The 25,243-nt window shown below is 45.1% G+C and overlaps 2 protein-coding genes across 8 annotated transcripts in view; one reads left to right on the top strand and one right to left on the bottom strand.

Moving 5' to 3' along the window:
• LOC146205342 (thiamine-triphosphatase-like) overlaps nucleotides 1-16,590 on the bottom strand; it is a 430,791-nt gene extending 414,201 nt beyond the window's left edge. Inside the window, exon 1 of one of the 2 annotated variants that reach the window (XM_084589996.1) lies at nucleotides 16,512-16,590. The gene's annotated coding sequence lies outside the window, so the exon portion shown is untranslated. Of the gene's footprint in view, nucleotides 1-16,391 lie in introns of both variants that reach the window. The other variant, XM_084589995.1, reaches the window with a different exon arrangement.
• The window catches only part of zfh2 (Zn finger homeodomain 2), a 359,438-nt gene continuing 350,665 nt past the window's right edge, over nucleotides 16,471-25,243 (top strand). For 5 of the 6 annotated variants that reach the window (XM_084589992.1, XM_084589986.1, XM_084589989.1 and 2 more), the window contains exon 1: nucleotides 16,471-16,861. The gene's annotated coding sequence lies outside the window, so the exon portion shown is untranslated. Of the gene's footprint in view, nucleotides 16,866-25,243 lie in introns of all 6 variants that reach the window. The other variant, XM_084589988.1, reaches the window with a different exon arrangement.

The raw sequence follows: 25,243 nt of genomic DNA, 5'->3' as shown, positions 1-25,243 counted from the left end.
CTATAATTTTCAGAAATGTGCCCGGTTGGTTTTCGATAGCAGCCTGACTTGGTTTTGTGAATACAGAACAAGCTTCAGAAGCTAAATTTTGATACGCATTGGAAGCGTTCACCAATTCTATTAATATGTTCATAAAAGTATCTTCAATATTTAGCAGTGACCGCACAATTATTTAAAACCGCTCACCATTGGTTTTCTGGTAAAAGTCTTGATTGATTACTCGTGCACGCAGGATAAATTTAAGAAACGAAATTTTGCTGCGTATTTGAAGCTTAAACCATTTATATTAATATGTTCATAAAGATCTTGCAACATTCCACAGTTGCCTCACCATTATTTTCAAAATTGCAGCCGGTTGGTTTTCTAAAGGCAATCTTAACTGCTCGATGCGAGCACTGGAAAGCTTTCAAAACACGTTTTTGGTATTGCAGTTTTCATTAATATGTGCAATACAGTATCGCATAATATCTCACAGTTGCCACACAATTGATAGGCATCCCAGAATCCTGGACCTGTCTTTATTTTCGTTTTTTTATCTCTGACGAGAAATTCCTCTAGAAAACAATTTTGCATGTACCATGTTCAGACTCCACCTTGCATTTTTCAGTGCCCGGTACTCTTCAAGATGTTCTGCCAAATAAGAAGATTAATTAGTCCGAAGTAAAATGCTCCTTAGCTGCAATTTGAATGTTTGGTTAGCCATATAAGAGGGTACTCTTTCAAAAAATGGAGCCAAAGGTGCAAAAAAAAAAGAAAAAAAAAGCGGTAACTAGAAAAAAAGGTTAACTAGAAACGAATTCAGGATGGTTAGCTACATACTAAATATACAGTATACTGGTTATACTCCATACTAAGTTTTTTGTGGCCAGTTCTAGCAATTTCTTCTCGCATGTGAAAAGGGGAGCCCGCCCCGCTGTCAGGCACCAACATCTCGTTTCGTGACCACGTAAATAAAATAAACAGGAAGAAAATCGCAAGCGGTGGGCGCGTAAGAGGCGCATCACTGTTACAACCTGTCACCCTAGCGGCACAAGTTCAGCTAATGCAGCAGGACGCGACCAAACGTCTAAGATGTTTATTAGCTGCCATGACCTTCCATTTCTTTTTCATCAGCCCTGGTTACGCTTCTATATATGAAAGTGCGAACAAAGCTTTTGACCTAACTCGGACATGCTGTTATCGTGCACAACATTATTTAAAGGTAAAAGAGCGCCACAATGACGGTTAGGCGCACCCTAGCTGAGTGAGGACTCGATACTCTTGATTACTGTGTAAGAGTGACAAAAGGTTCGCATTTTTTTTCGGCTCACAGAACGCAAGCTCCACAATTTGTGAGTGATTAGCTTGGTTATACGCGGGATGTTTCACATGGAACTGTGAGGTCTTTCATGTGTTTTTTAACTCAGAGACTTTGAAGTACTTAGCAGATGGTCAGATGTTTTCGAACTACTTAGCACTGTGATAAAATATTGTTACAAGGTACACTCCGACTTAGCCGCAACAGTTCGATGTCAGGGACACACTAGCAGGACAAACAGAGCTTAGTTTTCGTCGCTATTCATCACTCGAGCACATCATCATCGTCTCCGAGACTGGTACCGTAACAATCCCCCCACCCCCAACACCACCTCGCCCGGAATAAGCACAGCCTCAGTGCGTATACTAAACAGGTGAGCGCGAAGTATTGGGTTTAAGACGAGCGACATGCACGACTTCTGGGGCACGCGTTGTGGAAGGAGGCTTGGGTTGCAGAGGCATAATCTCGTAGTTGATGTAAGTAAGTTGCCGCAAGACGCGTTAAGGGCCCATGTATAAGGCAGAAGCTTCTCGCACGTGTCCACACGTCAGACCGGGAGCCAGAGCAATTTACAAATTAGAGTGCCGGTTTCAAAAGCGTCCCCTTTGGCTCATTTCTACGGTATTTTCGAGTAATTCGGTACGCTACCGGTATTGAGTTATAATGATTCATTCTATCCAAGATGCAGTGTCAGCGGGCGACGCGTTATGCGGGTCATCACGCTAATTTAAGTAAATCACGTGATATGGGGAAGCGAGTCTCAAAAGTTGAAAATCATGATATGCAAGTGAATGTTAAATATCGACAGGTGGTCTGTATTACACTGAGACAGCTGGACTCAGACGACCTGTTGTAGACAGTTTGCCCCTGAAAATACAAGATTCGCATTCCGTCTTCTCGCTAGAGCGTCTTACGCTGCAACATAGATATCGACATTCTTCCAGCTAAACACTAAAAATATGTGCGCATTGTTGTATCGCTCACTCTGCGACCTTCAGCAAAGTTAAACGGGTTTGTGTGCAAGGCTTTCCGGGTCTGAATGGGCGTTTGTCAGTTTATTCACTTAACCACACAGCTGTGTCCTCCTTGAACACATTTTGCATTTACTTTTGCTTTGGACTGGGTTTTTGGTGATTTGAGTCTGTATGCAGTGCAATTCCTCATTACAAGCAACTTGAGCTCCTGGGCAGCCCCTCAGGCTCCCAGATCTCAACCTTTCCACTCTGTGCGAGCTGGACGCGACAATTTTGGAAAATTATCAGAAAAAGAAAAGAGACCTTTCAGACGTCCATGTTGCAGAGCGAGGTCGTGGGTTTAATGCACGCATCAAAGAATCGAGAGATCGTATCAACAAGCCAGCGTGAATGGTCAGCGCTTTTTGTCTTTCCATCGCATAGGGCTCAGTTCAGCACACTGTTCGCCCAGCGTGCACACTTGTGGCGCGGCTGGGCTGGCGTCGAGCGGCGCACGTGCTCGTTGGCGAGGCCGCGGCGGCAAGCGCAGTCTTTTTTTCGAAAACAACGGCGAGGCGGACGACGCGGGACGTGTCGTTGGCGTAATTAATCGGGTCACGCGAGGGGTCGCCGCGCGCCAGCAGCCGCAGCCGCGGAGTTCGGCGGCGCAGCTGCGGGCGCAAGTGCGCGGCCGGAGGAGCGCTCCTCCTCGCGCTGCCCCCTCGCCCCCCTTCCGTCCAGTTCCCGGTGTAGTTCTTTTTGTCGGGGAGAAATCGCATGGCAGCAAGATGGATGGCGGCGGTGATACAATGGACAAACGGCGATCACCGGCTTCGAGAGACGCAGGCGTACATGTGCGCGGCGAATAAAAAGTGCGCACCGCTGGTAAACAAACAGATCGCGCTTTCTTTTACCCTTCCCGCCGCGTGGACGGATGAAAAAGCAAAGAAGGTCGTTTCCCTCGATATGAGCGGCGAGACGATTACTCCTTATTTTTCGTTTCGCTTCATTTTCGCGCTTGCTTCCCTCTTTCCTGTCGGGGCTGTCGCGGCCGCTCGACAACGCGCGGCAGGCTGCGCAATTAGCGCATATCGCCCTGTTGCTTGCTCTTCGTTTTCACCACTCGCCGTGCTAACGCAGTAACCTGAAGGAAACGAAAGAACAGGCCCGGTGCCCAACTCAGTTCCTCGCATTGTGTTGAGCGCATTGTTTAGCTCCTCGAAGGCGTAGATAGCGCATAGCGCTTCCGCGGTGCGCCGATTGAGATCAACGCCAGGTGAAAAAGGGCGTTTACCCCTGACCCGCACGAGTTTAGGCAAGCGCAGACGGCTAGATTCAATGCCCTTTCCGTTCCAGACTGCGTGACGGGGCGATTGAGATGTTTAGGGCAAGCCGGGAGGAAGTTCACTTAAGAGTCAACCCTCTACGCGTCAGATTATTTGAAAAAACGACTAGAAATTTCGCCTTGAGGCTGTTCGCACAAGCACGCAGGACACGCGCGCACGCACTCAAAAAACGCGCTTTTGAATGGGCAACGCAAACCAGTGTTAATGTATACCACTAGAAGGAATGCAATTCCACCTCCGCAGTGTCATATCAAACTTGCTGGCGACTAGGTCCTGAACGGCTCACGAAGTTTTAGCCAAGTCAATATTTGTGAACGCTCAAAACGACGATGCGCAATACACTGCACGTCAAAGTAATCTTGAGCAGCGGTTGGAAATTATTAGGCGTGGCCATGAAATTTTGAAAACGGGTGCTAGTTTTCGCATGCAACAAGTGTTATTTTTGTTTATTGCTGTTGTTGTGTTGTTGTTGTTGCTCATCTAAGCTGAGTGCGCGCTCCCTCACCACCTATGGTCAAATTCAATATGATAATACTTGGCTCGTTCATATCACCACACTTTATGATGGATTGATTGAGTTTCTGATCTACGGATAAATGAATCAGTTAGTGACTGATCGTCTGATCTACTGGTTCATTTGACGATCATCTTATCTACCTACTGAATGTATGATCAATTGATTGATTGATTGATTGATTGATTGATTGATTGATTGATTGATTGATTGATTGATTGATTGATTGATTGATTGATTGATTCGTTAAACACCGACCGCGACCGACCGACTTACTGACTTGACTGATTCAGTCGATCGGTCGGTCGCGGTTTACACCCATTGATATCAGTGCAACCAACACTAATTCCTCCACACTCCAAACTTTTCTTGTGACTTCTTAACCTCAAAAATAGTTCTTTAGGTCTGCTCTCATTTCGCCCAAAGCTCTTGCAGCAGCATCAACCATATTTGGCATGCTATGCAGTCAAATTATAAGACTTCGATCATGAAAGTATTTGCTCAAACTCGACAATACGACACCGATTCTGCCTCCCGACGCGTGGCGGTAAAGCCTTTATTAATTATTGCCTAATGCCATCATCGAAATTCGGCGCTTTGATTTCAGCTGTTGCATCCCACCATAGAGTCTTTTTCGGACGGTGTACTAGCTTGTGCGTGGTGCAGTTACAGCGAAACGAAGTGAGCTGTCTCTTCGTTATGGATAGAGGCGATATCACATCACCTTGGATGTAGTTACCACCAGAGGCAGTACACTTCCACAGCAAGCGCGCTATCTGCTAGACGCCGTAGAAGACTGAGGACGCTGTTAACGTCTCCAACGACACCATATACTGGTCACCTCTTCACGTTACATTCGAGCAACTGTAACATCACTCTATAAGCGCTCCTCCGTGCGCTCCTTGACGCGCCTTTGTCTGTCCACACTGTACCATCCTAAAACCATGTACCGCCAACTCACCTCGTTTTCAGTCTTCCTACACAGTCTGTTTATAGTGCACAGGGCTCTTTTAAATTCAACGCTCGTCCGTGTGTTCTTTCCTCCGTATTTCATCCGTTCGTGCTGTTCTAACCGAAGATGTAGAACGCTTCATCCCCTTGGAAAAGGCAGGTTATCGGACGGCCCTAGGCCAGAACACTAAGGTGGGTGGGCAAAGAAAAAAAAGTATCACTGCTGATTCTTCTTCGTCGGTCTGCTTACAGACTGGCGCACCACTGGCGTAAATGCCCCGAAGCTGGCAAACAGCAAATCGAAAATAATGGCCTCGTGAGAAAGCTGTCGTTCACATTGTCATTTCAATGCGATATCTTTAAACACAAATAATTCATGAGAAGTTATGATCAAAGAGCTAAAACTTATTCGACGTCTCTCACATTTCCAAAACACGTACACCAGCCCAGATAACCGTTCTTTACACGTTTGAGAAAACGTTGGGAGGAATTTTATTACTTCTATGCAAATAATAATAATAATAATAATAATAATAATAATAATAATAATAATAATAATAATAATAATAATAATAATAATAATAATAATAATAATAATAATAATAATAATAATAATAATAATAATAATAATAACAATAAATACTGAAACCGGAGGAACCTAAGAAAAACCACGTTGCACATAAGAGTAAGTATTCGCTTACTTCTGTAGGTTATAAAGAGCGACTCAAACCTTATCCAAGAAAGTGCTTAAAATGTGTCCCAATTAATTTATCTTCGATGCGGAGACGAAAGACATGAAATTTGACATTCTTTTTGAATGTTAAGCTAATCGATCTAACACGGGTTCTGCAGATACACACCATTTGTCGCATTTCATTCGCTGTTTCCAAGTCTCCACGAAAATGCTTCTTTAATCCTGTACTAGGATAATTAAGCTGAATTTATTGCAGCTCTGCATGATTACACAATTGAGCCAGTTCTGTTGTCTTCCATGTATTTAAACAGCCCTATGCGCATCTGCCTACATTTCTTCCAAAGTTGATGTTCGTGAAAATAACACCAAGTATAACAAGCCAAGAACCGACCATCGGGCATTCAGGACTTATGACGAATTATCATCGGCGCGCTAATTTGGAGTCAAACTATCCGTTTTTAATTTCATATAAGGAGCACAAGATTTATTTGTACTGTGCGAAAGGAGAGCCTCCGCGTGTAACTGTGTCACAGAAGATTTATGTCCTCACGTCATTCTGACACTTTAAAAATGTTTTATTCTGTAGTTATGCGAACTCAAACAGTTTGTGATTGCTTTTAAAGTAGACTTAGCGATGTTTCTTTATCTGTAGAAGAAGGTGAGCAGATGCTTGCGCATTTATATATGGCTACATACATATTGCCGAAGTATATAAATATATAATACATATTTCCATTTGATGAAATAACTACTTCGCCTGGGATAATTTTTGTTGGCTTTCAAAAAGACAAACAGCTTCTTTTTCTCGAGCGTTCGACTTGCCAGCTTCAGTAGCAGCGTGTTGTGTTGGTGAACAAAGCCATTTCAAGCGCAGTAGCTTTGAGGGCCCCGTTCAGCGGAAAGCCTTACGTCGGCGCTGCAGGCGTTGTGACCGAGAAGTTCACAGACCATACATGGGATTAACCTTCTGCAGCATATTACATGCTTATATTCTCGCCTATGTACAGAAGCGACAGATAAATTAATTCTCGTTTTTGAACCATTCACTGATTCCACGCCAGCTAATTTTTACTGCGCTCGAACATCTTCGACTTCGCTTTAAAAAAATCATGTCCAACCGTTACGACGAACATTATACCAGCTCGTTTCTCGCAGAGGACATTTTTTTCGGTCCGTGGCTGCTACCTTAAGCTTGGAAGCGATAAAAACATAGTCACGCAAAAAAAAATAAAAATGTAAAGAAAAAACTTTTTCCCACGAGTAACGCGAATGTTTTTTTTTTTTTTTTTTTCCCGGAATTTGTCCTATTTCTATTTAGGTATAAGACACGAAAAAACGTACAAAAAGATGAAATCTTCGTCGTGTTTTTATCAAATTTTATGTTCTCACAGCGGTTATATCAGCTATATCTGGAAATTATATATATATATATATATATATATATATATATGTGAAGGAAAGAAGCCAACAGTCGGCGAGGCCAAGGAAAGCGTTGGGGATGGTACTTTATGTCTTTTTTTTTTTTAATGTTTACTTGGATAATCACAGAAATTAGTAATGTATTCTGTTTAGGGGAAGGATCATTAGAACACAAAGTAGAAGAAAAAACAACGTGCCGATGGTGGGATCCGAACCCACGACCTCCGAATAACGCGTCCGGTGCTCTTCCAACTGAGCTACATCGGCCGCTGTTCCCCCTGCTACTTTCTTGGGTATTTATGTTGTCTGTATACGAACCTTGAGAGTGTTCACCAGCGCCACCCTCAGCCATAGCGGCGGACGTGGGACGTCCTTTGTTACCGCCAGCGTAGAACGTGATCAAGAGCGAGGGCGAAAGCTGTGCTAGAACCCTCTTACGCTACCTATGGCTTCAAGACTGCCAGAACCGAGACCCCCGTAAGCTACAAGCAGATCAATCAAGGGGAAATGAGGGTGCTCGTTATAATACATGAAGGAAAGAAGCCAACAGTCGGCGAGGCCAAGGAAAGCGTTGGGGATGGTACTTTATGTCTTTTTTTTTTTTTTTTTGTAATGTTTACTTGGATAATCACAGAAATTAGTAATGTATTCTGTTTAGGGGAAGGATAATTAGAACACAAAGTAGAAGAAAAAACAACGTGCCGATGGTGGGATCCGAACCCACGACCTCCGAATAACGCGTCCGGTGCTCTTCCAACTGAGCTACATCGGCCGCTGTCCCCCCTGCTACTTTCTTGAAGCCATAGGTAGCGTAAGAGGGTTCTAACACAGCTTTCGCCCTCGCTCTTGATCACGTTCTACGTGACGCTGGCGGTAACAAAGGACGTCCCACGTCCGCCGCTATGGCTGAGGGTGGCGCTGGTGAACACTCTCAAGGTTCGTATACAGACAACATAAATACCCAAGAAAGTAGCAGGGGGGACAGCGGCCGATGTAGCTCAGTTGGAAGAGCACCGGACGCGTTATTCGGAGGTCGTGGGTTCGGATCCCACCATCGGCACGTTGTTTTTTCTTCTACTTTGTGTTCTAATTATCCTTCCCCTAAACAGAATACATTACTAATTTCTGTGATTATCCAAGTAAACATTAAAAAAAAAAAAGACATAAAGTACCATCCCCAACGCTTTCCTTGGCCTCGCCGACTGTTGGCTTCTTTCCTTCATGTATTATAACGAGCACCCTCATTTCCCCTTGATTGATCTGCTTATATATATATATATATATATATATATATATATATATATATATATATCAACAACGTAAGATGTGGCCGCAAGAACAATTGTAAATATGAGAAAATTTGCTTCTGGAGGCACATCCCACCGTCATTTTCCGGATGAATGGGTGAAAATATGAAAGTGAGTTTCACAGTACCAGCGAATGAAATTTATTTGTGAAACTTTAATGACAGCACTTTTTGTTTTAAGCGGGGAAAAAAATTATGCAAGTTGATATTTTGTACGCAACCACGGCGTTTATCCATGCTTGTGTTCACTGCAGCACACTTCCCGCAGGCTGCAAAGACACAGCACTAGCACTCCACTGATCGAATACAATGGTGATCTCGGGCTGGGCGCTGCCACCTTCAACAACACAGAAATCTCCCAAGGGCACGGATACAATAAATACGTACCCTGCCGGGATGGCGCACTGATTACGGCGCTGGACTACTGTTCCCAAGGACGCGGGATCGAATCCCGGCCTCGGCGGCCGCTTTTCGCTGGAGGCGAAAAGCAAGGCGCCCGAGTGCTGTGCGATGTCAGTGCACGTTAAAGGACCCCAGGTGGTCGAAATTTCCGGAGTCCTCCACTACAGCGTCTCTCATAGCCTGAGTTGCTTTGGAACGTTAAACCCCGCACACCAAACAAAAAATAAGTGCCGGAGGATCAGGATACCCCTCTAGGTAACCGGAGATGCGGATCAAGACTGCTGCAGAGACGGTGCTTATCGTGCAGCTTCGAGAACAGCTATCAAATGCAGATGCAGCTTCCAGTCCGAGTCCAAGCAGACTGAAAATAGGAAATATAGTACGTTCCATAGTTACATTTACCAGCATTCATTTGTGAAAGTTCAATCAAACTAATTTGTGTTTTAAGCGTGAAAAAAAATTGGAAGTTGAATCCTTGCATTCAACTCCAGCGTTATTCTGTTCTGTGAAGTACCAAAGTTATCTCAGAGCAGTTTTTACTCCGAATGCTCAGGCAACAAAAATGGTTTTCCGGCTGATGCGCAGCTCGGTACTGTTTACATTGGGGAACACGGAGATCAGACGGAGATCGAGATCGGACTGAAAGCAGCACCTGCATTTCATAGCCTTCCTCGCAGCTGCGCGGTGAATACTGTCTGTGCGGCAGACTTGATCCGCATCCCAAGTTACCTTCCGGGGTATCCTGATCCTCCTTCCCCGCTTCATTTTCTTTTGTATCCACGCCCTTGGAAGATTTCTGCGTTGACGAAGCTGGAAACGTCTAGGCCGAACACACCATTGTATTCGAGCAGAGGAGTGCTGGTTCTGTGTATATTTGCAGCCGGCGGGAAGTGTGCTGCAATGAAGGCCAAGCACGGAGCAACGCAACGCCGTGGTTGCCTGCAGAGACTCGCTTGCGAAATTGTTTTCTCGCTTAAAACAAAAAGCAATCGAATTAAAATTTCGCAAATAAATTTCATTAACTGACACTGTGCAACATACCATCATTCATATTTTTACTACCACCACCTCACTGCGCAAATGACGGTGAAATATGCCTCAGAAAGCAAATTTTCGCAAGTTTACAATTCTTGCGGCCATACCTTACGTTGTTTGTAGAGATTAAAACCAGCGGAAGGACGCAGACAGAGAGGTACACAGGACAACGCTGGAATGTTTTTTTTTTTTTTTTTACACTTCTTTTTTCTTCCTTCTTTCACGTTTTTTTCATTGACGTTTTTTCTCTCTGTGTCTGCGTCATTCCGATGGTTTTAATCTCTACGAATATGTACCAAATGGCCCAGCTCTGCACTGCCCGGCTCTGCTGACATACCTTGTTTCATTGCTGAAATAATTTGGCAAATTTCTTTGCCTTCTGAACAATTTATAGCAATAGTTGAAGTCAGTAGGAGAATTTGCAATCTGATAAAAATTTCAAGATTTCATATTTCTGAGCATGTTTCTGTGGAAAAAGAAAAATAGTACAAATTTTGTTTAATTTGATGCAATTAAAGGCAAGCAGTTTTATTTGTACAGGAGAGGTTTCAGAGTTATGTGTCTTAAATTTTATTTTTTTACAAATGTTATGCGTGACTAGGTTTTGGTACCGCTTGCAATCTTAAGATGGCGTCCACGGGCCGAAGCATCTTTTATTCACCATAAAGCCAGATAGTATAATGTTCGTCATAGTAATACAATTGGCCATGATTATTTAAAACGAAGTCGAAAATGCATGGTCGACCGCGCAGTCTGGATTAGTGGCAATTTCCTTTTAAGTGAGTTGACTACGTGGGACGTAGAGTAGTCGTCGACATTTCTTTCTGATGAAGGCTTCGAGCTCAATGGCCCATTGACGTAGCCAGAAATACTTTTCAGGAAGTGTATTCGCCACCGGTCGAATATATATATACATATATATATATATATATATATATATATATATATATATATATATATATATATATATATATATATATATATATATATATGTCAGCGAAAACATTGCTGTACTAACACCTTCGCTTTAAAGAAATTAAGACATAGCACACCTTGAGAGCGCAGTGAGATAGCATTTGCATTCAGGATCTGTTGTGAACGGATGGAAGTTGATGAAAGCGACATGCAAAACACAGTGCGAAGCTGTTTCAGCTAAACAAACGGGATATTCCGTTACGGTAACGGCGTAGCCTTCAACGCAATGACCAGCGAAGCAGATGAGTTCGTGCCTCCGCGGGATCGTATCCCATCGATGAAATATGACATCGTGGGTTTTTGGCGCTACCGTACTAAAATCACGAGCCTGCCTCTGGCAGGTATAGTTGGAAGGTGACACGGCCCAAAACTGATTGGTCCACTGTTTGAGTGACGTCACGAGACCGCATGGCTTGGCCGAGTTTGGCAACTCTGTGTAGCTCCTGTGAGGAGGATATATATCACCCGGGATCCTTGCATCCCGAGGCCCCGAAGACACGCGCTCGTACGGCTTGGTTACGTCGGATGGTCTTTCACACAATGTGGTAATTCCTACAACTGTATGCTTATTAGTGTGCACGAGATAATAACGGCGCAAACTGAGGGATTAGTGATTTAACGAGTACTTGCAAGTACGCGAACGAGGAACAACAGGGAAAGCCGTAGGCGGTCGCGTGATGCCGTAAAAGGCAAGGCTTGCGCGCTACCGCAAATATCTATGTCAATATCCTGCGTTTTCTTCGAAACAGTTGTTGAATAGTATTTGATCAGTTGTTCAACGTCAGCTTCAAAACAGAGCTCGTCCTGTCGCGTGTTTTACTTTTTCGTCTCATTTAGGACTATATTTTCAATTTCTATCTTGGAATATCAGAGCTCGCCCTCTGAGTGCTCTGACGAAGCTTCCAAGAGTCCGTGACGACAAAACAAACCACGCGATGAAATTTCAACACACTTTACGGCATTGTATCAAAGACTTTCAAGCCACAATCATTAAGGATATTTATCGGTTCCGAGATCGCTCTCATATAGTACTTTGCTACTGCGCTGAGTAGTGCGGCTTGCTTCAGTACTTGCTGGGAGAAAGCCCACGCGCATAACTCACTAACAATCAGGGCTTAATGTCATGGCTTTCTGGGGGGGGGGGGGGGGGGGGGGGGGGGCAGGGCTTAATGTCATGGCTTTCTGGGGGGGGGGGGGGTCTGAGGCCCCCTACCAGTATTTAAGAGGTGTCTCAGAACCTCCCGCGCTCGAATGTATAAGGGCCGCATAAATACGAAGCAGGCAAACATATCTTTTTTAATCTTGTCAGTATCAGTGGCAACGTTTCTTCTTGATCGTTTCGACAGTTTCGAGGTAAGTTTTGATAAGAAACGTTAACATGTTTCGTAAAACCCGAGACAGAGAAATATAACGACTTCTGCTCTTTGTATAAAACGATGCGAATAACAGCACACGAGCCGTTTTCGCTTTGTCCTTCTTTATTTCTCTTTCCACCTGGGCCCGAATCACTAGAGACCTCCTCCGATGGAGCCCAAACTCTGCTCACAGTTCTCCTGGTTCATTTGCCTTACTCATGCAAAAGGCGTTTCCATCATAGCACCCTTTACCCAGCTTTATTTACTGACCTTCAAAGAAAGCTACCACGTGGTCACATAACTGGGGCGTATATACCTCTCGCCCAGCGCAAACACAAAGATTCATCGGGGAGGGCGGTTCAGGGAAAAACGGATTCTGTTCTCAGAGACGCGTCTTGCGTCTAGCCCCGCTGTCACGTGGGAACGTTTCTTGCGCATATTATTTAAGTGCGGCAAAAAGCTACTTTACTTAAATGGCAACTTGGTGCAAACATTTAAGCCAGCTGGTTTTCAAGACGACCTATAAGCCTCTCTTTGACGCCTTGCTCCTGAAGGCAAGGATTAAAAATTTTATCTATTAATTGCTATTAACTAAAAAATACGGAGAATGAAAAAATACTGCAGTCTCGGCCACGTGACTCCCCGCTGCCCTCATACAGTGGACTAGGAACACGCCATTTTTTTTTTTAATTTCAATTATACTTAACTGGGACACCCGATACATAAGCACGCGAAGGAAGCCAACACTCAGCGGAGCCAAGGGTACCATGGAAAATGTTCCTATTTTTCGTATTTTGGGGTGCGAAAGAAAAATAATACGGTAATCAGTTTTTCCCTGAAAGTTCTCCGGAACATTAAAAGAAAAAAAAAATTAACATGACATTTTATCTCTTTTAGGCACAGCGTTATCCCAATGGTGCCGCAATACCGCGAAAAGGCTGCCTTGGCTCATTATTGAAGGTAAAGCAGCAGGACAGGTAAGCTCATAGTGCTCGACTATGGAGAGAAACAGTTTGCCAGTTGACCGCATACGACATCTAAGATATCTGAGCTCCAAAGATATTTGTGGCATATACCATCACAGAGGAAGAAGCGGAAGCATGTTTGAAGTTACATATATGTAGCGTGATTTCCCGGTCCGTAAGTTAGTTATTAAACCAAGTTCTTTTTTTTTTTTTTTTTTTTTTTTTTGAGGAAAACACCAGAAACAGAAATGCACTCAAATATTTTTTCTGCGCACAAAACAGCCTATTCTGACTCCAAAACAAAAATCAGCGCCTTCAAAGCAAATCACGGCCACTGCATCAAAATCTTCATCCCGCCGGGGTGGCGCAGTGGTTACGGCGCTCGACTATACTGTTCCCAAGGGCGCGGGATTGAATCCAGGCCTCGGCGGCCGCTTTTTGTTGGAGGCGAAAAGGCAGGCGCCTGTGAGCTGTGCGATGTCAGTGCACGTTAAAGAACACCAGGTGGTCGAAATTTTCGGAGTCCTCCACTACGGCGTCTCTTATAGCCTGAGTCGCTTTGGGACGTTAAACCCCGAAAACCAAACCAACCATCAAAATCCTCCATGCGCACTTACTAGAGTGCACGTATATACCTATATAAGTCTTGCTACAGAAGAAGAAGGCAGGCCTGAAGCAAGTGTTTCGAAATCTTTGTCTCACTTCAATCCTAACTGTGAAGTTTTGCAAGCCTCCTCATAGAATAATAATCCTGATTCGAATAGATGATCATGGTTATATTTGAGCTGCACCGAATTCCTGGCTGCAGTCATTTCTGATACAGAAGCGAAGTAAAACTCTGTGCATTTTTATACGATAGCACATACAGCTCGTTGAATCGCGCCGAATGGGACAAAAAAAAAAAAAAAAACACTCATTTAATTTCGTATCAGAATTGGGACACAAGCTCTCTTTGTGCAGCCTTTTGGGTGGTATCATAGTATCCATCTGCTAGTAAGTTGGAGGCCAGTTTGAGACAGGGATTAGAACCGACAACATATGTACCTCCAACTGTATGCCGTTAATTGTGAGTGCAGGTGTCCACCGACAACTAAGGCAGATATACACCGTGCGTCTATCTTTTCCCCCAAAACCAAATACGCCGAAGACAGCTAACACTTTGCCAAACTTTGTATCAGCCTCTCTATGCCAAACCAACAATCAAAACTATGCCAAATCATACCAAACAGTGCTTTCGCACGTCTTAATCGGTTGAAGTGGACCTTGGCTAATTGTACGCTACAGCGTATACAAAGGGCGCCGTTGCTGTGGCCAGGCATTGCGCCAACAGTCGCCAAGCATGTCGGAAAAATACGCAAGCTATCGCGTCAACTCTTAGGCTGTACCTAGCGTCACCGAGGGCTTCCAAGTCTGCTCATGTCCTAAAGCTGTGCTTAAAGCTATATTCTGCAATTTGTCATGGTTCCTGCGACGCTACGTGCAACACATATATATGACCCAAATATTTTTGCCCAGAATGTAGTGCTATCCGCTTCAGATTACTGCGGGACGCATATTTTCGGAGAAAAAACAGTTCATTGTAGCTCTGCTTTGTAATTTTGTCACGTGGTGTGTTACCAGCGGGGTACAGCACTGGCACTCTCCCTCCTACTTTCACAAATTTCTGGCGACTTGATTACATACCAGCAACGAATTCCTTTTTTTTTTTAACGCACTTTTTTAGCGCATAGTTACAAGTGCTTTTGTATCTCTTCCCGGGGAGGGGGGGGGGGGGGGGGTGCAGTAGTTAGGGTGCTCGACTGCTGTGCCCAAGGATGCGGGATCGAACCCCGGCTGCGGCAGCCGCTTTTCGATGGAAGCGGAAAGCAACTGACACCCGTGTGTTCTGTATGTCAACGCCCATTAAAGAACCCCAGTTGGTCGAAACTTCCGGAACCCTCCACTATGGCGTCTCACATAGCCTGAGCCACTTTGGGACGTTAAACTCAATATACCAAAACAAACAAATCAGAAACATGGTCTGGAATTCCTGCAGTTTCCGCGCTGTTTAAGAATTTCTAAATTACTTCCGGCCGTCACGAAATGCCTTATGTAGCTAGGCGTGGGCAGTACACAATAAAAGGAAAAATACACAGCACAATTAAACAAAGCACTGTAAGCTCAAAGTACGAAATAAGCACAAAGCAGTTTCACACCACGCCCCCTATGCCATCGTAGGGCACATTTGGTTGTTTCCTCTGGGGCAAGTCAATGGCCAACCCCGCGCAGAAATGATGTGTTCAGGAGAAGGCTAGGAGCCTTAAAATAATAATTGCTTAAGTAATGCTCAGAAAACATTTCCTAAAGAAATGAATTATGGTGCAGTCCACACTGCAATCCGTATAAAGCACAGCTGTCGTAAGGACGCACGCTCTCAATGTCCTGCTTGTAAAGGCTAGAAAGCCACGTCTACTAGAAAGCTACAACTTTTCATAGGGTACGTATGCCATAAAGACCCCTGTGAAAATGGGATACTCATCCTCAGTGTCGCTGAAACCATGCAGCGTTATGGAAGCTGAAGCTGACGTCGACTAATCGCGGACGTTTTGCAAAGGTGGCAAACGCTGTTACAACGGCTCTTATTTGGCCGATGCCTTTGCATTGGTCAACTGCTCGTTTTTTCGTAGGGACAGCTTTCTGAATGGGCTCCCGGACTAGTAAGTGGCCAATTGAAGCTGGTACAAAGCGGCATTGTTTAGGTGGTCTATTTTTAACGGCATTCGAGTTTACTGGCTGCCTATGAGTCTTCAGGTAAAGCAGAGAAGAAAAAGCAGCGCTGAAGGCAGACTTATGTACCAACATTTTTCCGACTTTGTAACTCTTCTGTTTTTTTTTTCTTATTCTTTTTTTTTTTTTTTATGAGCCCATTAAATACGCCTGCGCTGCCGTTGTAGTCGAGTTCGCTCACAAGCTGGCAGCTTAGCGTTCCGGCAGCAACGTGTACGGGTTGTGGCAAAATTTCCTCGTCGGACAGACAACGCGGCGAGTCCTAATTAAATCCGGCCAGCGGTGATTATGCAGAGCAGCCCGCCCACCCCGTTCCGTGTTAATGAAATGCGCGGGCGAGCGCAGCGCGCCTGCGCAGCGCGTGCGGACCGGAGCGCCCCCGCGACGCTAGGCCGCGCGGCGCACGCACTCACCCCCCGGCGATCGACGAGAAGAGTCGCGCCTGCGAGCGGCCAACTTCCCCGATCGCGCGCACGTGTCGCCCGCTGCTCGAGGAGTCTCTCACTGACACAGGGCGGCGAGGCCTGTCTCACCCGGCATCAGCAGCTGTGCCTCAGATTTCCCCTCGCCGCCGGCTGCACGTCCTGGGCTCTGCCTCCCAAGACAACGGCGCGCGCGCCACAAGCGCGGCACGCGGCGACGACGCCACGCGCCCGAACAGCCGCCACTCCTCCGCCGGACGGCGCTCTCCGGCGCCTCGCAAGGCCGCCCACGACAACACTGTGCAGTTTTGGTTTTGGTCTCGGCGCGTGCTCGGCTGGCCATCGGACGACGGATTGTGACCCAAACAGAGCGCGTTTGTCTGCCACGTGTGCATCGGCCCGGCACCTCGGCCGGACTAACTTCCACGCTTCTGACAGCGCGACAGCTTGCTCTACGAGGCGTAAGTAAGCCGATCAGCTGTGGGGCTTCTCCAGCCAGCTCTCACCTCGGGCTTTTTTTCTCTCTCCCACTCTCTTGCTCTTCCTTATTGTTTTTTTTTTTGTGTGCATGTGTGTGGTGTGTGTGTGTGACTGTGAATGATACGAACACTTGTCACCGCGTCGTAGTAGCTTTGCAGGTAGTGTGCGTCCGGCGTAGCCAACCGTAAAAGCCTCGGCGGAAGAGGGGAACAGCAAAACATTGCCAGTTTTGTTTGAGTGCAGTGTTGAAACTGCGATGCTCGTATAGCGGTGAACAGGTTGTTTTTGTTCTCTATGCGCACTGACGCGCGTAAACCACGAAAGCAATCTGTTCGCTTAGTTCCTACCGAGCTGACAGCCTCTTTTCCCTCCTTTTATGCTTTTTTTTCCTCCACGTGCACTCATGGCCAGAAAAAAAAAAGGGGGGGGGGGGGGGCTATTTAAAGCTTTATTATTCCCTCAAATGCGCTGCTGTTGCGATTTGTTCCGACTTTAAACGGCCTAAGCTAGCTCTCAGATCATGGCACTCTTAATACGCACCGCATCAAAACGTCCCTTGGTTCACCTTAGCTTGGGAAATCTTTACGTGGGTGATAGACGTGCATTTATTTTATATCCTACGTCAACATGAACTCGGAGCTTAACGGGACGCCGTCACTACGGCAACGAATGAGCTCAAGCATTGTACACCGATGCACGGAACGCTTATGACGCTCGCGACAACAGTTTCGCTTTGCTCTCCATTCATTGCGAATGAAAGCAATGCTTCCGTGAGCGTTGGTATTGAGCCTATTTTCCACAGGTGTTGTGGTTTTCTGTTTCCCTTAAGTCTGAATTATTCACTGGCTGTAGCTTCATTTCCGCTCTTCAAAACCGAAAGAGAGAGAGAGAGAAAAGAGAGAATTTCAATGCAAACAGAAGAAGGTGCCGTGCGCGTCGCTAAGGAAAACGTTTCCGAGAGGAGCACATTTATACGTTTTCAGCATTACCGACTTTGGGCATGAACTGTTGTCTACGTGCGACGAATTCGTACCAGGATTGCGGAAGCTCTGAAGCTGAAATGTTATATCAGCTAGCTGTCCTTACTGGACATGTGCTCGTATATACAAGAAAAGAGAGCGGATCTCGTTTTCTCCGGAGAAGAGGATAAGATGGAAAATCCGCTTTCTGCCATTCATAGATTATACTCCTCGTGACTGAGCGGTCTGAAACTTTGCTGCTCTTCGATGCACCAAGTGTCAGCGGTGCTTTATTCCACAGCTCTGGTTAGCGGGCAGTACACGTTTTATTAGAGGATGTCAAACTCAGGCGCTGTTATGCGGTAGGCGCAGCTGGTCACGGGCTAGTCATTTACCGATTGACGGTGCGCTTTTCTCCTGCTTCAACGGCTTCTCTTTTTTTTTTTTTCTTTTTTTTTTTCATATCATGACATCCATTTCTAATTTCCTATTAGAATCATTTGGAGGTGAACAGAGCGTAAGCATTGACACATGAAGACATCTCCACTTCGTAAACTGGGAGCGAAGCGGTTGCTGCCAAGGAAAGGGAAAGGTTATGCTAAGCGTCCGATAATTCATAAATTTTCAGAAATAGGTAAAACATTTCCATCCCGGAAATTTAATAACGTTTGGTCAAGAGAAAATTCAACTAAAGAGGTTAATTACGGGCAACCTAAGAATAACGGGCAATGGTTGATTTGGTTTATAGGCTTTAACGAGCCAAAGCAACTCAGGCTACGAGGGGCGCCGTAATGGAGGGCTCCGGAAATTTCTACCTGGGGTTCTTTAACGTGCACTGACCACGTAGCAGTACACGGACGCCTTACTCTTCGCCACTGTCGAAAAGCGGCCACCGGGGCCGGAATTCAATCCCGCGTCCTTGGGATCAACATTCGAGCGCCGTAACCACTGAACCACCGTGGCGGGTAATATATCGGGCAATGTTAAACGCGTTTTGTCCTCAAATTGTCCATACTGTCTTCGCGTGGTCCAAAAATATTCGTAAAGACAAGTAGCGAGGTAGGTGCAGCGTGTAGTGGATGTTAAAAGAAAGTAATTCGAGTAACTCGTGACGAAGCTTGCACTTTCCGAATTAGCTTATTTTCGGGCTACAAGGTGTGGCCAGTCGAAAGCGTGGGAAAAGATGTCGCTGGTGTGAACCTGTGGGCAGAGCTCGTGTATTTCCATGACCGACATGCCGGCTTTGTGCGTCTGACAGCTGGTCGGTATGATAGGCGAACTCTGTCCAATCCGCTGCAGACTCTGGAACCCTTGCTTGGTCTGGGCTCCTAGATTGATTTATCTTGTCCTTGAACGCTTACACTTAGTATATTGTACTTTAATAATTAGTTAGTGTGATTTTATGGCGTCGGAAGTACGAAAGAAAAACTGGCCAGTTGGTTGCGAATTCTGTTCTTCACTGGAGATCCCAATTGTAACAAACAATAGCGCGTAAGCGCGTCGCCGTTTAGAAGATAGGGAATTTGCAGATTCAAGCTCCAATGATTCCTGAAAACCAACCGAAGGAGGTAGGTCTGTTCCGTGACTCGCTCATATTATGTCGTTTGAAAAACTATGACTACTCGGCACCGCTGTTTTGTAGTTGCGGCTTTCTGTAAGTGTCTGACCTTTAGTCCCAGGACAACAAGCGTCGCATCACTTGGCATTAACAGCTTGTCTCCGTCACGTTGAAAGCATTAACACAGGCCCTTATTCTTGGCTAAAGTTCAGGAGAAGAAGACAAGTGGAGGATTAAATGCGAGCATGCTTCGCTCATTGAGTGGCTTTAACGAATCGCGCCTAGGGAGAACAAACGCCCTAGTTTCTCGCGGTCGACTTCACAGGACAGGAGCGCTGGTTATGAGGATGCCAGTGGATCTAACTCGAGAGACAAAATCCTTTGTTTCCCTCTAAGTTTGCAAAGCGATGTGCACATCACTGATTAGACGTTCGAGCTCGCGTTGTTGCCAAAGTGCGCTTTGCCTAGATTTCTTAGCTATTCTTCACGAGGGTGTTGTTGCGGACTAGTTGGTTTAGCATTGCTGAAAATCGAATATCGCAAGAACAGGACAAAGCAGCGCCTGTGTTGTTCCTTCTTCGCTTTGTCCTGTTTTTGTGCTGTTTCCTTTTTATCAGCTATTCTTGTTCATCTATGCGCATGCATTTTTCTCCGTCGCATTGTGACACTTTCTTCGCTTTTCTACAAGCACGTTTTAGCGGAGCTGCGGACCTTAGTGTTGTTCGTCCGGATACAAGGGCCACGTTTATCCTGATGAAACCGTGACACCGCTGTTCGGTTGTTCCTATACAACATGCGATTGCAGAAGGTGTTTCTTTTTGGTGACTCTTGTATTTATTTATTTCTTTATTTACACGCGCTTGACGACGTTGATAAAATTTGGTTTCTTTATTTGCGCATCGAAATTTTAATCTAAATTTAATACCTTTCTCCGTGCTGATATAGCTGACCCGTACAGTGTGCGACGGCTCATTCGGTCCCGAAATTCGCGTGCTGAGGTCCACCAGATGAAAAATAGTTCACCGGCGAATAAAAGTACTGGCACCATGCATAATCCCGCGTGGCCCCCTCTCTGTATACACTCTTGTCAATAACACAGAAAAAAAAAGGGGGGGGGGGAGGGGGGGAGGCGGCCCCATACAAGAACTACTCTGCAAACGAAATTTCCTTTGATGCTGGTGGTTCTTCCTCGAGGTAGTACCAGACCGGCAAAAGTAAGGGCTCATGGAACGGCGTGGGTTTTTCCGAAAGCCATTTTGAAACATGCAGCTTTTCGAGCCTTTCGTTTCGATGGACAGCGTGGTGCTGGCATAGTACTCCATGCCATGGCCATTGGCCGTTCGTTGGCCGTTATATCGCAGTCTGAACATCGGTGCATGGCGCTTTTCGTGCTTCGTGGAAACAGTGTTGCGCAACGTGTGAGTACGCGGTTAGGAGCGGCCTGAAATTGAAAAAAAAAATGAAAATGTGAAAAAGCACAATAAATCATATGCGCGTAAAGCGCGTTTTCGTAAGCACGTTCGCTCTTGACGCTCGAAATCTCATTAAATTCTTCATTACTTTTTAACGAACGTCATCCTTGCCTAATGAATTTCGTCGAACGCGAGCGAGCAAAGCAATATCATTAGTTCCTATTTGCATAACCATGGATATTTTAAAGAGAAAACATAAATGGTGGCATCCTTCCAGCATATAAGGCCAAAAGCTATCGAGAAGGCCGTAACGAACGTCGAAATGAGTTATTAGCCTCCCCGAAAGGTCTTATAGTTATTGCAGCGAAAGTCTGAGACGCCGCGCGGTGCTTGTTTTAAGAAGCAACTTTCTGCTGCAATTGTCTCCTACGCTCAGATGATGCAGTACCAAACAATGGAATGTCAGTTATGAGCGTGCATTTAGTTGCTCGGCAGTCTATACGTGAACCGCAGTCGCGTCGCTAAATGCCTGAGATGGAAGGGGGACTATTGAGAAGAGCCATAATTTAGGCCACCTTTTAATAGCTGAGGCTGGCATGGACATATTGCGCATGTGAGGTGACATTAAAGTGGCTGTTGAAAATGTTAAGCAGTTACGAACTATTTTTTTGTCTTCTACATTTCTCTGTTTTTCTTTCTTGGCAACTTTCATGCTGCAAAGGGCGAACAGATGCTGAAAGTTCAACTACGTGGTGGCGAAAGCTAAAGTGAGATTTCTGATTACTATTTCTGTCCCTATTCTATAACATTTTAATGTGCGGCTTCGCTACGTTGTTATATCACTACATATCGCTGATAACGTGCTGGATCAGGCTGTGCAGCTGGACACTGCAGTCAGTGAAGCTGCGCTGTCTCACAGATTCTGATTAAGCCAGTGCATTGGCAGCAGTGATGTTGAATGGAGTATTATTTTCTCATACGTAAAACGAGGGTGCTTACACACGTATTCATTAAAGCAGCACTGAGAAACATCACTCCTGCGGTATTTGTGGCTTCGAGAGCGCATTCTACTGCCCTCAGGCACACGATATTTATTCATGATGCATTTCCAAGCGGCGATTGACTTGTATTGTCGAGACGAGAGAGGGAGAGACTCTATTCGCACTTCAACTTCTAAACAAAGATGCTTATTTGTGAAATATGTCTGGTACTTGAAAATTTTATGAAGAATATTTACTGCTGTGCGCAGGCAGAGGTAAGCGGTCAATCGTCATGTTATAAGTGCTCCACGCAGCAAAGCGTGCTAAAACTTCGCCATCAAAAAAAAGAAAAGAAGTGTATATCAGCTCTAATAATAAGAATAAAAACTGATCGCATGACCTCTATTAGGATGACATGCATTCTGAAACGACGAGTGTGTGGCAAGATTGGCAGTGAAGCGTTTTTAGCTATATGTTCAGCTAGAATTAAGCACATTAAATTAGAGCCATTTTCTTTTTTTTTTTTTTTGTCCATACCGGTGTTGCATAGTGGCGTGGAACATGCCAAGTGTGCTATAAACCGCAGCCCAAAGAGCCGAAACGCTTAGCAGGCAGGTTCTTCCTTACTTTCTGGGATTCGGGCTTCCCGCCGTGGCCTTTTGCGCGACCGCCGCCTACTGCTTCCCATGATTTTCTCCTGTCTCAAACGGTGGAGAGGTGTCGCGACAACTTGTCACTATCGTTCGGCCACTGTGTCCACGTAGAAATCACAACTTGAAGCCCCGCGAGGCTTTGGTATTCGAGCGGAAAGTTCATTCGAAAGCATTCCTCGCGGAAAAAGTTGTTTCTTTGCCGTGCATGATTTGCAAGCCGTTGCCGCGCTATTCCCGCGCACGTGGTTTCGCGGTAAATATTTTCCCACAAAGCAGATAAGCAAGATCAGCCAGAAGGAGCTTGCTCAATTATTTAATCCGGTTGAGATGAATTGCAGGGAGTGGCAGCATTAAGTGACGCGTCTGAGCGAATGAAACGCTCGTTCTTTCATGTGCTCGATGCGGGTTGCGCGTGTTGTGAATTAGAACACGCACTGTAAACCTTCGCGAAAGGTTGTTTGTTACTAGTGCTCTAATTGGCGCTTCACCATTGATGTTGCTTATTGAGGCTGTTTTTCACACAAGTAGTTATCAGGTCAAAGGCTGGAGAAAAAGTACTGAAAATGAATTGATAGCATTCGATCAATCGTAGCAGCTGCTTCAGTTAAAATTTCAGCATTACCGTTGATGCTGCAGTGTTCACCTTTATGTTTATCTCTTTGTTCACCTTTATAGTTATCAGGGCGAAACTGATTATTTCTGGTAATAAATAAAATTTTCTTTCACTTTCCCATGCAACTGCCAACACCAAAATTGGCGATGCACATTTTCGCGCTTGTCTCCGCGGTCAATTGCATTTCGTAAAGAGTGATACTGTCGTAGCCGATGTCCTTTCGTTTTCGCTTTGGTTCACAAGCGTCTTCTCTGTGTGTACGTGTTTTCTCTGCCAATATCTCGTAAATAAGAGCTTTCTGTTGCATTTATTGTCTCCTACTGAGCTCTGTTTGTGACTTCTTGCCAATGTGGACAGGTTGTGAGGATGCAGAAAAGGAACATCCAGCAGTGAAAGAAGCACTGCTGGGCGCTCGCTTTTTGCTTCTTCACAATGAGTAAGGATGTTACGGGGTTGCTTCTTTGTGATGCTCACCTTCCATTACGTCTGGAGAGTCTTTTGAGAGGAGTGTAGCGTGAATGAGCCCGGTTGCATTTGTTGGCATTCCTTCACATTGTGCTCTGTAGACGGGCAGTTGTGAAGATGACAAATGAGCATCAGGTTCCTTTTTTTGACTGTTCCTTGATGCCCTTTGTATCGTGCCATATGTTTCAGTTGTATTTCCTTTAAAATTTCACAAATATCAGGAATATACACGTTTCTGTGTATTTGTTCTGCCTGTGTATGCTGAGTTGTAGGCTTTTCTCGCCCTAATGCATTCACACAGAATGACATGCAGCTTTAGGCACGTATCTTCTGTGTTCTTTGTGTGCATGAAATGGATTCATTTTCTCAATATATTATAAACCGGTAGTTGTCCTCATCGCCTTCAAGTTTCATCGGGTACAAAGCTGCTATCAGCCCTTAATACATTGTTAGTTCCTATAGTACATTTTGCTCACGAGACTTGCCCTGCTCGCGTTAGCCCACCTCAGTGAGCAGAAAATAATTCAAATGTGACACAGTGGCAGAAGAAGTTGTGACGCAGTAAATTCTGATTTGGTGAGAGTGCCAAACTGTTCATGATGATAAAAATATGAGAAAATATTTTATTTTTATTTATTTATTCTAGTACATGCCTTTTACATGTGCATTATTGTAGGAGGAAAATAGAGAAATATAATACAGGTATTGCACCGTTGTATACAAAGTACGGACCCGGGTGTTGCTACAAGCATTAGTCAAAATATGCTAAATTTTCAGTCACAAAAATAGTTTTAACTCTGTCGCAACTCTTCAGCTGAGACCTACAGCACAAACAGTTTGGACTCCAGCTCGCATCGGTCACTATCGTAATACAGTGTCGAAATATGTCATCGTGACGCTCTGCGGGAAGCTTGTGGATATAGAGGGTAGTGTCGCATATGCTGCTCGTTTCTTCCTCTCGACGATACTGCTTAACCAGACAAGATTTCAAACGTTGTTGTATTTGGTAATAGTAAAAACGTCCTTCAGCTGCCCCCTGCAATGCATCGATCTCTGATAGCTCAACTGGGCTGTAGCTTTCATCGTTGTGCTCATTCCTATCGTTGCCTCTTCATCGTCTCTGTATATAATGGGAGAGCATTGTGCACAAAGAGCCAACTGGCAGTCCACCTAGTCATGAAGTAATATAGTAGACGATGACATTTGTTAAGCGTTGTCATTATAGTTGTGCACTGTCACGCACAGGTGTACAGCCCAAAGGAGATTTCTTCCCATCTCTGTCGTCTAAAAAGTTAACATCTAAGCTTACATTCACAACACTAAGCTGTTGTTAAAAGTGCTTCCACATCCGAGACACGCACGTTTCGTACTTTGTACACTTACTATCGTGGGCAAAAGTCTCTGAACACCGCCAAAGACGCATAGCTGTCCTATCTGCAGGCAACTGGCGACCATATCGTGCGGAACCGGAAATGGAATGCGTCTGCTGTGTTAAAGTCGCGAAGCCATGCGAGTCCCGACAGATGTCGCTTCTGTGTGCCCCGCTTGCGCGTCCTAGAGGCTCTCGTCAGTGATAGACAGTATTTGTGAATCGCGGTCCATTAGAATCCTGATCGATGCAGACTAATGCAGCACTGGCTTCCTATAACCTTTTGTGTTAGCATGAAATGTTTAACTAATAGCACGTTATAAGAATGGAACATTAGGTCACAAGACTCCTTTT

This window comes from Amblyomma maculatum, chromosome 1 (assembly GCF_055883805.1).
Source record: "Amblyomma maculatum isolate TAMU_Amacu chromosome 1, ASM5588380v1, whole genome shotgun sequence".
Lineage (NCBI taxonomy): Eukaryota > Metazoa > Arthropoda > Arachnida > Ixodida > Ixodidae > Amblyomma > Amblyomma maculatum.
Note: the sequence above shows the minus strand (reverse complement) of the source record. Positions and strands in the feature narration are given on the sequence as shown.